Here is a 14645-nt window from a genome sequence, read left to right as displayed (position 1 = left end):
CAAAGAATGTTAATTGATGAGCTTTCTACTACAAGTAGCACCAGTGTCCCAAGTGGTAGTCAGGTTTAAGTACTTGAAATCATCAGAGACAAATGGAAAATAATCTAGCATTTCAAGAAAGATCATTTCTACTAGAGAAAGGAAGTTTCTTATCCTGAATTATATATATTAAGGCCAGAAATTCTGCTTCCTAGGAGAACAGAAAAGTCCATGATCCTCTTCCATGAACTAAAAATAATTATTAGTTACTGAAAAATCTAGCAGCAGATAGTTTTGGTAAATTAACTTACGTGATTTTTGCGTTATAATAGAAATACTATGACAAAATCACCTTAAATATTCATGATGAATCTGTCAACTCTTACATATAGGGACAGGAAGAAAACGGGGCGGAAAAGACTATAAGCTAGATTTCCCTGACTACATGCAGATTTGTACCTTTCACTTAGTAATGCTATTTTGCATAAAACAAAAAGTAATCCCTCGAAAAATCTAAGATTGAGTTGAAATAAATTAACCTCGCTGTATATCAAATTGAAGGCATAGCCACATAGAAAATAATCATTCCAAGTGACTTTAAAACATAATTTGATGGTATATCCTTAGGAGGATATATTCCAAGGGTATAAACAATCTCACTTTCCAGTGATCACATTGTTCCAGCATTCTAAAACTGTTGTGTGTGCAATGTGGGACAAAGCAAAGAGTAAAAGGCCCTGGTGTTAGTGGAAACTGGGATTTGGGGCATGGGGAAAAGAAGTTAGACTTATATAAAAAATAATGTGGTACTGAATTCCAAATAAAAGTTACCAAATACCAACAACTGGTATTTTTTAAAAGAAACAAAAAAAGAAAAAACATTTTTTAGTTCTGTTCATTGAAAAGATCTAGAAACAAGGACCACCCCAAGAGTAATGAACACTCCCAGCAACCACACTGTGGTCTCTAGGTACCTTTCCCCCCTAAAAGAAACCAGTGTGTTGCAGAAATGAGTAATTCCAAGTTTGGGGCAGAAAATGTACAAAATGATCCTAGAACATCCTGTCACACTAGAAGGCAAGGAACCAATCAAAAAAAATAAGCCAGGAAACAATTGAGAATAAGTAAAAAGGGCTTAGAAGACAACAGCCAAATGTAGGACAATTTGAATGTCAAAAATAATTAACTGCATGGGACTGAAACATATCAAACATATTTCAGATCACAGGTACACTATAATAACACTTCAATGATCACCAATGGAGGCTGCTAGGTTACCAACCCATTATTTTGAAAACTGGTAAGGGGGAAAAAACAAACACTGATCTTGCCTTTTGCACTCAAAATATACCTTAGGATAACCAAATATACGAGAGGGAGTACTACAGAAAATAAATGAGGTAGTGATAAAATATCACCACTTTGCAACAATAAAGGAAATAATGGCTCTAGGCCCATTGTTCTCAATGTGTGGTTTGAGAACTGCTGAAGTTCCCAAAATTCTTTCAGAGGGTATGTGAAGTCTTTCTCTTTTCAACTACATATCACTGTGAGGGCAGATTTTCTTCAGTCTTCAACCACAACAACTTATCACAACAAATTAAATGCAGAAGCAGCTGTGAGAAAGCAGCTGTCTTCTATTAAGTCAGACACTGAAGAGATTTGCAAAAATGTAAAACAATGGCACTTTTTAAAAATTTTGGAAATATAGCTATTCTTCATAAAAGCAATGTCATTTATGTTAGCAGGATTTGCTACCATTATTTTAAAATTAGCTGATAAGTAATTAAAAAATTTTGTTTCAATTTCTAATCTGGTAAATCTCGATATAATCCTTGGAATCTCTTTGGGGCTTTCAATTTTTGAATACCAACAGCAGCTTAACATCATATAGGTAATTATTATGAAACTTTTAAAAAAAATATTTATTTGACTGAGAGAGAAAGAGCAAGGAGATAGCGAGACAGAGAGAATCCTTGAGCAGACTCCCTGCTGAGCTCGGAGCCAGATGCACACAGCTCAATCCCAGGACCCTGAGATCATGACCTGAGGTGAAATCAAGACTTGACACTTAACTGACTGAGCCACCAAGGTGCCCCTATGTTATGTAACTCTTAATGGAAGTACAAAGTACTATTATAAAGTATACTTACAATCCACCTAATAACTAATTTACATGAAATATGGGCAGGGGAGGACATCTAATGCAATATGCTAAATGACACCATGGAGATGCAGCCTCCAACATCCAGAGTAGGAACTCTTTACACAATGGTAATTTTAACAAGTATATTACATATAAAAGAGAGAAAGAATCTATAAAGTACAAAGACTCAAATTTATCAGCCTAATGCAATGTACAGACCTTATCCCAATCAAATGGAATCGTTTACTTATTTATTTTTAAAAAGATTTTATTTATTCGTTTGTGAGGGGAGAGAGGCAGGGGTGGGGGGGAGGGAGGGAGAGAGCGTGCCTACAAGCTGGGTGGGGGAGAAGAGGGAGAACAGACTCCCCACTGAGAAGAGAGCCCGACCCAGGGCTCGGGGCTCGATCCCAGGACTCTGAGATCACCACCTCAGCTGAAGGCAGATGCTTAACTGATCAAGCCATCCAGGCACCCCCAAATGGGATGATTTAAATAAAATCCAAAGGGAATCCATTTTTCTTTTCCCTTTTTTTTTTACTTTATTTGTAATTATCAAATCTGTATATATCCCCTCCCTCATCAACACCTAAAAGGAAAAGAAAAAGGTGTTCCAAGAACTGTTCATGTGGAAATAGGGGTTAAGACAGGCCAACAGATAAATCCTAGCAGAGAGGAGAACCAAAGAGCTATATAAAAGAAAACTGGGTTGCTATGTAGTCAAGAAAAATTCCATGATCCTCCATAATTAGGGCAAGCATATAATTTATGGCCCAAACTGGGACATTTTTGAGGGTGAAAGGGGGGCTATTACTAATTATGGGGTAGGCATAAACCAGGACTGTCCCAGGGAAATTGAGACATACAGTCACTCTATCTACAAAAGTTTAAATTTATTTTTTTACTGTTTTCACAAAAGATATTCAACTCAGTCCTCTGAGTAATGATTTTCCAAAGAAACACATTCCTAATATTATAAAGTTCAGAAAAATTAAAGTATTCTATAAAATTTCTCCCTCTTTCTTGCTTGGCATATAGTTACTTCATAAAGTGTGATGTCTGTGTCTCTTCTTGTTGCTCAGTTTATTCCACAAACTTCAAGCCATTCCTTTTCATACCAACTATTCATGATAAACTATGAAGGGAAAGTTACACTTACTCAAGAACTTCGCTTCTCTTAAAATACAGGTCTTCCCATGGGCTTCCACACACGGCCTGCTAAGACTCCTACTCAGCTGATGAATGGATACCTTATTCCCAGTAACACTTCAAATCTTAGTGACCTAGGAGTTAAGTTAGGAAGAGTGAGGTAAAAAACATCTGGCTCAGGTTAACCAGCCGAGGCTCCAAAGTAAGAGCCTCGGGGTTGGCATTATTACCTACTTATTCTGTCCTAAGTAGTTTGGCTACAGCAAATTCAAAGCTCCGTAAGTGATGCTAGCTTAATTTTCTTTTGGGGATTTTTAGTAAATATCTGGTTTTAGTATTGCTCATATAATGAGCCACCAATAAAGTGACTACCCATTTAATCTGTGAGTATTTTATGCCACTTCATAAGTTTTAAAATATTGGGTAAACTTTTTCAATAAAAGTAGCCTGAATATGAAAAAATGTAACAATACAGAACAATTTTAGCTTCATCCTAAAATGTGCACCGATACCATGTCAACCTACCCTTATTTTGTTCTATTACTAGGTTATGACTTTAAAGTTCTAACCGCCATAAATAAAACTAAATATGTCTAGCAAGAACAAAAATAATTAAAAAGAGACTTCAAAAATTTGGACTTGCTTCTACATTTTCCTCAGATCTTCCTGTTATTTATTTGTTTATTTAGTCATTCCACTTAATATTTTTCAGGCTGTGGGCCTGAAGACATTTAATATGTGTGGCCACAGTAATTTGCCCCATAGAAATTGAGAAAATAAAAATTTATGCATTCGTACAACAATCTAATGCTACATTCAGCATGTAATCAATCCTACTGCCCTAAAAGCCCGTTTTGTCTTTGTTCTATTTTAGGAGGTTAAACTCTTTTGTCTTTAGAACTAAAATACAGTTTAAAAAAGTGCCCTTTAGATTCTAACCCAAACTTTATCATAATAAACATTTATTTTTTAAGTAACCGTATCTGTCTCTTCCCTTTCTGTCTGGTTTCTCTTATAAAACAAGTCAACTCTCAACAGCCTACATTAATAAAGGAAAATATAACATAAATGCAGAGGCAGTCTAATTGCCAACAGGTCCTTCCACTTAAATAAAACCTTCCTTGGATGCTGGGAATGCCCAAACAGTTGCTTATTAACTAGAGATCATCCTCCTTCACAGAGATGTGAGAGTACAAATTGTATGTGTTGTGGCAAGCACTGAGGCTGGCAGAAAGAAACAGATTTTAAACATAGGCCAAAGATCGTAACAGGGCAGGAATAAAAAACCATGGAGACCAGAGGGGGGAAGGGGAACAAGACCACAACAACCTCATACAAAACGACAAACAATGGGTGCAAATATCAAACAATGAGATCCATACGGACATATGTTAAAATTAACATGTTAAGATTACAAAATATGCTAACATGATACTAGAACATCCTAACCAGATCATAATTTCTAAGAGTTATGCAATAATCCCTTACTATACTCAGCAGTACACACAACTTATTAGATTACTGGGTTTTATTTGACTCTTCATATTTCAGGAGTGGGGAGGAGAAAATCTCAGCATCAGAAGACAATAAAAATGATAAAAATTCTTGTTTGGGGTGGTGATAAGCGAAAGAGAAGGCTTTAAGAAAATAAATTACGCAGGGGTGCCTGGGTGGCACAGCAGTTAAGCGTCTGCCTTCCGCTCAGGGCGTGATCCCAGCGTTATGGGATGGAGCCCCACATCAGGCTCCTCCGCTATGAGCCTGCTTCTTCCTCTCCCACTCCCCCTGCTTGTGTTCCTTCTCTCGCTGGCTGTCTCTATCTCTGTCGAATAAATAAATAAAATCTTAAAAAAAAAAAAAAAAGAAAAGAAATTACGCAGGTTGAAGAAAGAACTGAAGGATGAAAAATTTGTATGCAATTAATTTCACCTCCACTAAGGTAAAGGGACAAACATATATATAGGTTTAACTTTTTAACCTTATTTTAGTCTTAGGTCTATGTTACACAAACAAGTAATTCCCAATAAAACTGCAAACATTATCCACAGAAGAGATTTCTCCCTTTCTTCAAGTTAATACTCGAGGTGGCATCTGGTGGTAATAATTGTCTGAACACCCAACGAAAATTAAGTATGCTTAAAAACATTTTTTCTGAAATGGGTTTATTAAGAAACAAAGTGGAAGACACTGAAGTTATAAAACCTCTTTCACTACTGACTTTTAAGGACAAATTAATTTTGTCCTTAAATACATATAAACAAAGCCACAACCTAACCATAATAAAAAATCCTAAGAGCCCATCCAATTTTCCCCCTTTGTCCTAGTTTCTTTTTTGCTGGGGAGAGCTGTTGTGGGATAATAATAGCAGGAAATAAGGTGGAGCAGCTGCACAGGCAAGATGAGGTACAGTGCTATGTTTCACCTCCATTCTCGTCTACTGCTGGTGAGGTCTCACTGAAAATCAGTTAGCTGTCTGGGGATCCAAACCAGTTATCAAAACCTCTGGGATCAAAATTTGCCCCCCTCTCACCCCTGCCCCGAACTTTTTAGGGCCTCTGACAAGATTCAGGTAATAGTAGCAGAAGAACCCAAGATGAAGAGATTTCTAGTTATTTGGGAAGAGGAGTGTGTGTGTACATGCACACGTGTATGAAAGGATATTTACTCTAATGTTAGCAATGTGGTGCATGTAGAGAAAACAATCTGGAATGGAGGCCAGGTTTTGAACTAGATGGCTTCTATTTCAGTCCCACAAATCTATGGAAATAATCCACGTGAGCGAACTATAAAGAGAAGAAATGACTATCCCGAATTTTTATGGTAATATAAAATATAGCTCACTAAACTTTATGTTGTTGCTATTTCACTAATAAAAAAAACCTTCTAACTAATGGCAATCATAATTACACTCAAATTTACCTTTTCAGGTCAAAACATTATATCACTACTGCAAAAACCATTACATATAAAAACATAGTGTTAAGTGGGTAACACATGTATCTTTCCTTCACAGAGGACTGAAATGACACAAAACTTGACCAGGTTTGCTTAATATTAGAATGTGCATTAAAGACCATTTTTTCTAGTTATTCTATTAAGTTAAAACATCTCTTCTTTGCTAACAGTCACAAGGTCCAAAACCATGAGCAAAAGTTAGCATTCCAGTTCCCTTTATCATCTCCAGCATAGTTTGGATAGAAGGCAAAGCTTTAAGGCTAGTTTAATAACATTGCAATACAGGTGGTACCTCAATATTAAGTACCTTAATGTTAAGTAACAGATGCACCCTTGGAAAACTGAGTTCAAACCAATTATCTCCAAAAAATCAAATTCTCTTAAAATATATTAAGCATTTAAAAGAACCTTAGCATATACTCCTTTATAAAAGAGGAATCTTTTCTGGGGGCGCTTGGGTGGCTCAGTCATTAAGCGTCTGCCTTCGGCTCAGGGCGTGATCCCGGGGTCCTGGAATCAAGCCCAAGCCCAGCATGGGGCTCCTCCGCTGGGAGCCTGCTTCTTCCTCTCTCACTTCCCCTGCTTGTGTTCCCTCTATCGCTGGCTGTATCGCTCTCTGTCAAATAAATAAATAAAATCTTAAAAAAAAAAAAAAGGAATCTTTTCTAATCCAAATAACTGCTATCTAATTTGTATGTGAATGCAATTCTTTTATACATATTTTTTTTTAAAGAAACTGGCATACATGTACCGTTTGACATTTATTTTAAAAGTAACTAAAAATAGGGGCACCTGGCTAGCTCAGTCAGTGGAGCATGCACTCTTGATCTCAGGGTTGTGGGTTCGAGCCCCACCGTGGGTAAAGAGATTACTTAAAAATAAAATCTTAAAAAAAATAAAAAATAAAGAAAACTAACTAAAAATACTGTTCAGGACACTAATTGGTTTAACATTTTAATGAAAACTTTAAAAAGGGCCCAAACTTTGAAATATTTCATTGTGATTTTGCTTAAAGGGCCAGATAACCGACAAATCTCTTCCAACTCCATGATTCATATTATTCTAGTAAGCTAGATGCAACCACCCCACTTTCTGCTGGGAGCTGAATACAAATGTATTAAACTAGGTTGTGCCTGACCTAAAAACGGGGGAGAGCACCTTGGGAGTAATTTCCAGGGAATATCAGGTTCTCCAGGAAGTAGGGATGAGACAAATAAGTAGCCTTTTTCAGTTAGCATTTTATATGATAGCAATCCAACACATATATTCTGTAGGGTGCTCTCCGTATTTCTGGTCCAAAACTGGAGCTAACAGGGGCACCTGGCTGCCTTGTAGGCAGAGCATGTGACTCCTGATCTCAGGGTTGTGAGTTCAAGCCCCACACTGGGTGTAGAGATCGCTTAAAATAAATAAATGAAATCTTAAAAAAAAATAAAACAAAATAAAATTGGAGCTAGCAATACGGAACTATTTCACAAAGCGAAACAAATTATTCTACCTATTCTGGCCTAATCCTAGTCTAAATAAAGACTATATATATATATATAAACATAAAAGTTTTATGCAGATAAAATATTATCCATTTCTTAATGAGAATTCAGCTGTCAGAAGCTCTAGAACTGGTTTCCTCAGGAGGTGACTTGTATTCGGGAAAGTGGAAGGCATGGGATTTATTTTCTTTTAACCTATACAAAGCTTTAGTTTTTATTTTTCCTTGGAGGAGGCAATGGGTCTTTACCCGATATTCAGGGATATACTAAATTTGGGGTTAAGAGTATATAGTTGGCACAAATTCAATGCTCGAGTGGGAACTATAAATGATTTCTTTAATTGTATGCCAAACTGAATAATCTCCCAGGGAAAAGAACCTCCTCCTCCTGCCTTTCCTACCTCTTGCCCCTCCCCCATCAACACTGCCTCCCCGCTGTGTAAAGAGCCCTTTGTCCTGCCCCGCACTTATCTAGCTGTTTGGCCATATTGACAGGCCAACTAAAAGCATAATAAGGGAGTCAGTCTGACATAAGCAGCTGGCAATTTGAAACAAAAATCTTCCTTTTCTACTCAGACCAAATCCTGCTGCAGAAGTCTCAGGCTCCTCCCATGCTTCCATCTATTTTTCAAACAGAGCAGCAAGGAATTCGGCATTTTCCCTTAATTAGGTAGCACGTCAAAAACTTGAATCCCCAGACAGAAACAAATTTCTTACAAATTCCTATAGCCACTACTTATTTTATGATTCATAACATAGGCCAAAGAGTATACCCTGCTCTGGGTGTATATATATATATATATATAACCAACATAGCTAAGGAAATGATTCTTACCACTTCAATTTGCCATCTAAACTCTGAAAATTCTCAGACTACAAGGAAGACAGAGAAGCACAGAAGAGAAAGCGGTCAGACCAAACCAACACGTATATACACAAAGCAAAACTCGGTAATAATCTTAGTATTTTAACAATACAAAGATACTATTCCAATAAGCAAAAAAATTCCTTTTCCTTGTCTTTATACCAAATACTTAATGTGACCCTTACATCTCTCCCTGAGGTATTCAGCAAACAAAATCAATATGATGGAAAAACTGAGTGAGACAGGATGGGATTACAAATTCCTTCCTCACTGAAGCTCCTATAAAGTAGGCTGAGATTTACTGTCATTGTTTCTTTATTATTTCTCATGGTTTCCTTCATAAAGTTTTTCTAAAGTGATGCTTTCTAACAGTTCCCCATCCCCATTACTGGATACCAATTTAGAACTGAATATACAATAGGACAATTTCAGAAGATTCTAAATGATTTAACAAAATATGTATTGATAAATGAAAGAAATGGTATTCTATCTTTCATGAATTTCTCTGAATCTTTACCACAAGCGAGATCAATCGCTACAGCAAGTGAAAGGTCAAGGTTAAAAGTGCCATTTCATCATATATTTTGGAATTTTTGGCAGTAAGGAATGGTACCAATACTTGTCTAACACAGATGCATTATACTTATTTTCTAAGGACTGCCTCTGAAAGGAATTTTTCCCAAGGAGGTTCCACACCTAGCATGGAGCCCAACACGGGGCTTGAACTCACAACCATGAGACCCAGACCTGAGCTGATAACAAATAGGAAGCTTAACTGACTGAGCCACCCAAGCACCTGAGAGGATGTTTTTAATCAAATTACAAATAACTACCAGTTGTATTACTAAATATACATTATCTCACACATTTTACAGAGCTCAAAGTACATTTTGTCTTAAAGAAAATATCCTTCTCAGTAAGTTTTAGTTTTGTTTTTTTTTTTAGATTTTATTTATTTATTTGACAGAGATAGAGACAGCCAGCGAGAGAGGGAACACAAGCGGGGGGAGTGGGCGAGGAAGAAGCAGGCTCCCAGCGGAGGAGCCTGATGCGGGGCTCGATCCCGTAACGCCGGGATCACGCCCTGAGCCGAAGGCAGACGCTTAACCACTGTGCCACCCAGGCGCCCCTAAGTTTTAGTTTTCAATACCTGAAGTTTTATAAATAAAATTCACTGCTAAGCCTTTTAGTTTCAGATTGAGCTGACAAATCACCAGAGCTGAACCAGAAATTAGAAGAAAATTTCATTCTACATCATAATCCAATTTTCAATAAGATGTATCCAATGATTGTTGATAACTGTGGCCTCATGTTTCATTAAGTTATTTCAACACGAAGAGGATAAGGTAAGAGCGGTTGTCTGCACAGCTCCATTTTGCACTATATTATTTTCCTAACCAAAATCAAAAAATGAGATGTCAACCCTCCATTAGAAAGGCCAGAGTAAGTTCAGAAAATATTTAAGTTCCTAGACACAAAACAGTATCAGAACATACAAAAATTTTCAAACATACTGGTTAAATAAATCCTGTGAAAAGGGCCTCTATGATCTTTCAGAAAATGATTACATCAAGATCACAAAGGGTTCCAAACAATAGAAAATACAAGTGAAAAAGCAATTATTTTACAAGGTAACTTTCATGTTATGTAATAACTTAAACTAAAAGACATTTACATTTATATCTAAGCTATGTTAAATACCCAGTATGAGTGAAACCATCTTTATTTGATATGGCATCTTTTATATGTAATACTAATAAGAATAGAACCATCTAAAATATTATTCGTTAAAGGTTCTATTTCATTTGTTTGTTTGTATCACTGAGAGACAATGCAAGCCACATTTGTGAATGACAAAACTCACTTCCACTCTTTCTGGTTCCCTGCCACAAGTGCCAGAGTCAAATTACACATTATAGATGATTGTGGGATTTAAGTACATTTACATGAAACTGAAAATATCAAAATTCTGGGGTAAAAAAATAGGATGCAAGTGTCTTGGAGGGGTGGGAGGAAGAAAACACACCGACATCTGTTAGATATAAGTGGTGGTATATTTGGGTGGTGGTTTTCCTTCAAGTACTTCCATACTTAACAAACTGTTCTGCCTAATCAAAGATCTGCCTAATGTGCAAGAGCTGTGGGGGAAAGGGAGACCATATAAGGGGTTCAGAGGCTCTCTTTTCAAGTATCCTGTACTCTAGCCTTACTCGATTTCTGAATATTCCTTCTGGACCATCCTTTATTTCAAATGGATCATGGCCAAACATACATCTTTGTGATCTTACAAGACTACATCCAACACATATATAATGAATCAATTTTATAGGTCAAATGCCAAAGAAAAAATCTAATCGAGAGAAGTCTATACTAATACAGAAATTAAGAAAATACTTCCGAGATTTATATTTAGAAATCATTCCAAAAAGAGCAGTTCTTTTTAGAGTTTACAATTCCAAATGTAGTAATATGCTTAGCAAAACTTTATCTATTCAATAAAGTAAACGTGGCCTAACGACTTGAGAGAAGGAAGGTGGCACACAAACAACAAAATATCAAAATTAATTCAATAATTAAAGAGATGGAGGAAACACGTCAGTTGCTGAAAAAAGAACTGATTTTTCCCATTCTGGTTCTCTGGAGGATCCTTAAATTCTTATTACTTTGGTTATGAATGGATTGAAAAATTTAAACTCTAATGGAACTTTCAGACCTCTCCAAGCACAAATCCTCAGATAAAAACCGAAAATTTGCCCAAAAAAACCCAAAAACAAAAACAAAACAAGAAGAAGTCTTTAACTAGGTCCATTTTCCAGATGTTGATATCCAAAATGGGTAGAAGGTTATGAACTGCTAACTCTCATCTCCCCACCAATAAAATGCAAACCAGCTCAGCAGTCAAAATTCCCAGGAAAGCAAGGTTTCTTCTTAGTTCTGAAGCAGCCATCGCCTAAGTGCAGCTCCCTGCAGCCAACAGCATTAATGGACGCTGCACTGCTGTCCTTCCCTGGAGACAGCAGCCAGCACTACTCAAGCTTCTCACGTAGCAACCAGAGCTCCAGAGCCAGCAGCTGCTGCTGCCTTGTATATTCACCCCTGTGATCCAACCCAAAGGAACAACCTTCTCCTTACCCCACCCCCACTCCTTACATACTCTTTTTTCTTTTTTTTGGACCAGTGCTCCCTGCCAGAAGGGCTGGAATTATGCTTTTAGAAACAATCTTAAGGTCACCCTTTTAGTTTTAAACTAAGGTCTTTTATCAAAAAAATAAAAATTCACCAAATAAATTCCAAATATCCATTTTTAAATTAAGCCAGTAATTTAGGAATGAACATTAAGTTTTCATCTTTAAAAGGCCAATTTTCCAAACACTCTCTTTACAGTCAAATTTAAATTTGCAGCTAGAGACACAGCCTCGTGTCTTGTCTTATCAAAGGACATAATTCATTTTTCTATACATAATGACAGTGTGAGTAACCCTTAAAGACTCTAATCCCATAACGGGCCAGAATTTGGGGCTATAGAAGAAAACTAATGATCCTCCTGAGAAAACTGGAAGAAATTCAATTAAAAAAATTTTCTTGTGTCCTCCAAGAGGCCCAGAAACCTCTGATTATGTGAATATTCTTGCTTTAGTCCTAACTCACATCCACATTACACACATCTAAAATTACCACTTACAACTTTTCTCTTAGAGTGACCTAAAAACATTAATGACATAAAATTAACTATCAAGAAATTTTCCCAAATAAGATACACAAACATTCTCCTGAAAATTTCTGAACACTCAACTCACCTGGATCCTCCCCAATCAAAAGTATAGCTATGCAACATGGGCCCCAACAACAACAAAAAATGTAAATATGACCTTGATCACAAATATGTCATTTAAAAGAAACTTGTTTAGTCAAGTTATAAATTAGCAGAGAACCTGGGGACTTTTTCAGTACTATGACCACAGAGAAAATTGGAGAAATGAACTAAAGTACAGACAAAGCCCAATGGAACCCCGAGCTCTGGGTAAGAAATGAGTTACTGGTGAACACATTGCACAAGTAACATGAGAAAGCAGAAAATGCAGGTCATACACGCATCCCTGACCCAGAGCAGCAGAGCTGGCTGCAGCATCAGTATCCAAGGGAAAGACCAGTTATTCCTACGAAGTGAGACAAGCAAAGGCGCTCTATAGAATAAATTAGCATAGAAGGGGCTTTCCCAACAGTTCAACTTTCCCTCTCACGCAATTCACCTACTTAAATAACCAGGGCTTTTTCTTACCACCATTCACCTCACATCCCTGGCTTCCACGCAGAAGGAAAGGGAATTCATAAATGGTAAATTTTCCTGCTTTTAAGACGTTCTCAAATGATCGCTCTCCACGCCCAAGGCAGGAAAAACGACACAATCTGGCCCAACTCCAAGCTCGAACCCTACAAATTCAACGAGGCTATCTCAGATACTGGGGCATACGCCACTGAGAGCCCAAGAATGTGAAGTGGGGGTGGCGAAGGTAACGTCTCTAGTGTGGGAAAAGAAGCAATCATCTGAGATGGGGGCCCGAGAACGAGACTGAAGGCGTCCAGAGCATTATGGATGGGGGATCGAGCCCCCCCCCGAGAGATCAGAGTTGTCACAAGGCCGCGCGAAAGGGGGTGGGGGTGGGGGTTAGGGGAGAGGGAAAAAAAGTATGCCTGTGCATTTTTAGAGGAGGGCAGGGAGAGGCCTATCCTCAAGTAAAAGGTAAACGTGGAGTAGGCAATTCCCAGAAAAAGGGGTGAAGAGGCGTGGGGGAGGGGAAGCGTCCTGACCCAGGAAAGGCATGAAAAGGGTACTGGGGTCGACTAGATTACGAAGGGGGCCTCTCTCCCTGGGAAAGAGGGGTGCAATGGTGTGTGCGGGGCAGCGAGGGGGATGAGAAGGGGCAGCATCCTCCTATGAAAAGCCTGGGGAGGGCCAGGCCCACGTCCCGAGAGCGAGCGCGGGGAGACGGAGGAGGTGACCCTTCCCTCCCCCAGGGCCCGGTCGTGAGGCTAGGTCTCTCTTTTCTGTCGGACCCTTACCTTGTCCCAGGCGCTGCCGGGGCCTGGGCCCGGGCTGCGGCGCACAGCACTCCCGGGAAGCAGCAGGACTCGAGTTAGGCCCAACGCGGCGCCACGGCGTTTCCTGGCCGGGAATGGCCCGTGCCCGTGAAGTGGGGGTGGGGGACAGAAAGGCGGAGCGAGCCAAAGGCGGGGAGGGGGAAGGGCCAGGGAAGGAGGGGGGGCCGGCACTACAGTGTTGGCGGACTGGCGGGACTGGGGCTGCGCGAGTCTCTCAGCGCAGGCGGGCGGCGGCCGCCCCTCCCCCGGCGGCGGCGGCGGCGGCAGCGGCAGCTCACTCAGCCCGCTGCCCGAGCGGAAACGCCACTGACCGCACGGGGATTCCCAGCGCCGGCGCCAGGGGCACCCGGGACACGCCCCCTCCCGCCGCGCCATTGGCCTCTCCGCCCACCGCCCCGCACCCATTGGCCAGCTCGCCGCCAATCAGCGGAAGCCGCCGGGGCCGCCTAGAGAAGAGGCTGTACTCTGGGGCTCCGGCTCCTCAGAGAGCCTCGGCTAGGTAGGGGAGCGGGACTCTGGTGGGAGGGGTGGACCGGTGGACTGGAGGGAGTTGGGTGGCTGAGGCGGTCCGACTGATGGATGGGGGTTGCCTTCCTACGCGGGAAGTTGGGAGTATAATGTTTGTTAAGCTGGAAGGGAAAGAGGTGGTCAGAGGCAGGCAGGAGTGTGGCCCGCCCTGCGGCAACCGGAGGGGGAGGGAGAAGAGCGAAAAAGGCTCGAATCCGGACGGAGCCATTGCTCCTGCAGAGGGAGGAGCGCTTCCGGCTCACCTCTTGTCACTGATTGGCCGCTTCTCCTCCCGCCGTGTGTGAAAACACAAATGGCGTGTTTTGGTTGGAGTAAAGCGCCTGTCAGTTACAGCCTCGGGAGTGCGCAGCCGCCTGGGGACTCTCGCATTGCTCCCTGGGTGGGATGGGTAGGTAGATGGGGTGGGGAGAGAGCTGGAGGACGGGCGCGGTCGA

The 14645-nt window shown here is 40.1% G+C and overlaps 1 protein-coding gene across 17 annotated transcripts in view; it reads right to left on the bottom strand.

The window, feature by feature from the left end:
• Positions 1 to 13985, bottom strand: part of SETD5 (SET domain containing 5) — a 78887-nt gene extending 64902 nt beyond the window's left edge. For 11 of the 17 annotated variants that reach the window (XM_019792803.2, XM_034658700.1, XM_019792802.2 and 8 more), the window contains exon 1: positions 13645 to 13985. The gene's annotated coding sequence lies outside the window, so the exon portion shown is untranslated. Of the gene's footprint in view, positions 1 to 3284; positions 3409 to 12862; positions 13015 to 13644 lie in introns of all 17 variants that reach the window. The other 6 variants (XM_019792809.2, XM_019792808.2, XM_034658708.1 and 3 more) reach the window with 3 other exon arrangements.
• Positions 13986 to 14645: the final 660 nt, after the last annotated feature.

The sequence above is a fragment of the Ailuropoda melanoleuca genome, chromosome 4 (genome assembly GCF_002007445.2).
Source record: "Ailuropoda melanoleuca isolate Jingjing chromosome 4, ASM200744v2, whole genome shotgun sequence".
NCBI lineage: Eukaryota > Metazoa > Chordata > Mammalia > Carnivora > Ursidae > Ailuropoda > Ailuropoda melanoleuca.
Note: the sequence above shows the minus strand (reverse complement) of the source record. Positions and strands in the feature narration are given on the sequence as shown.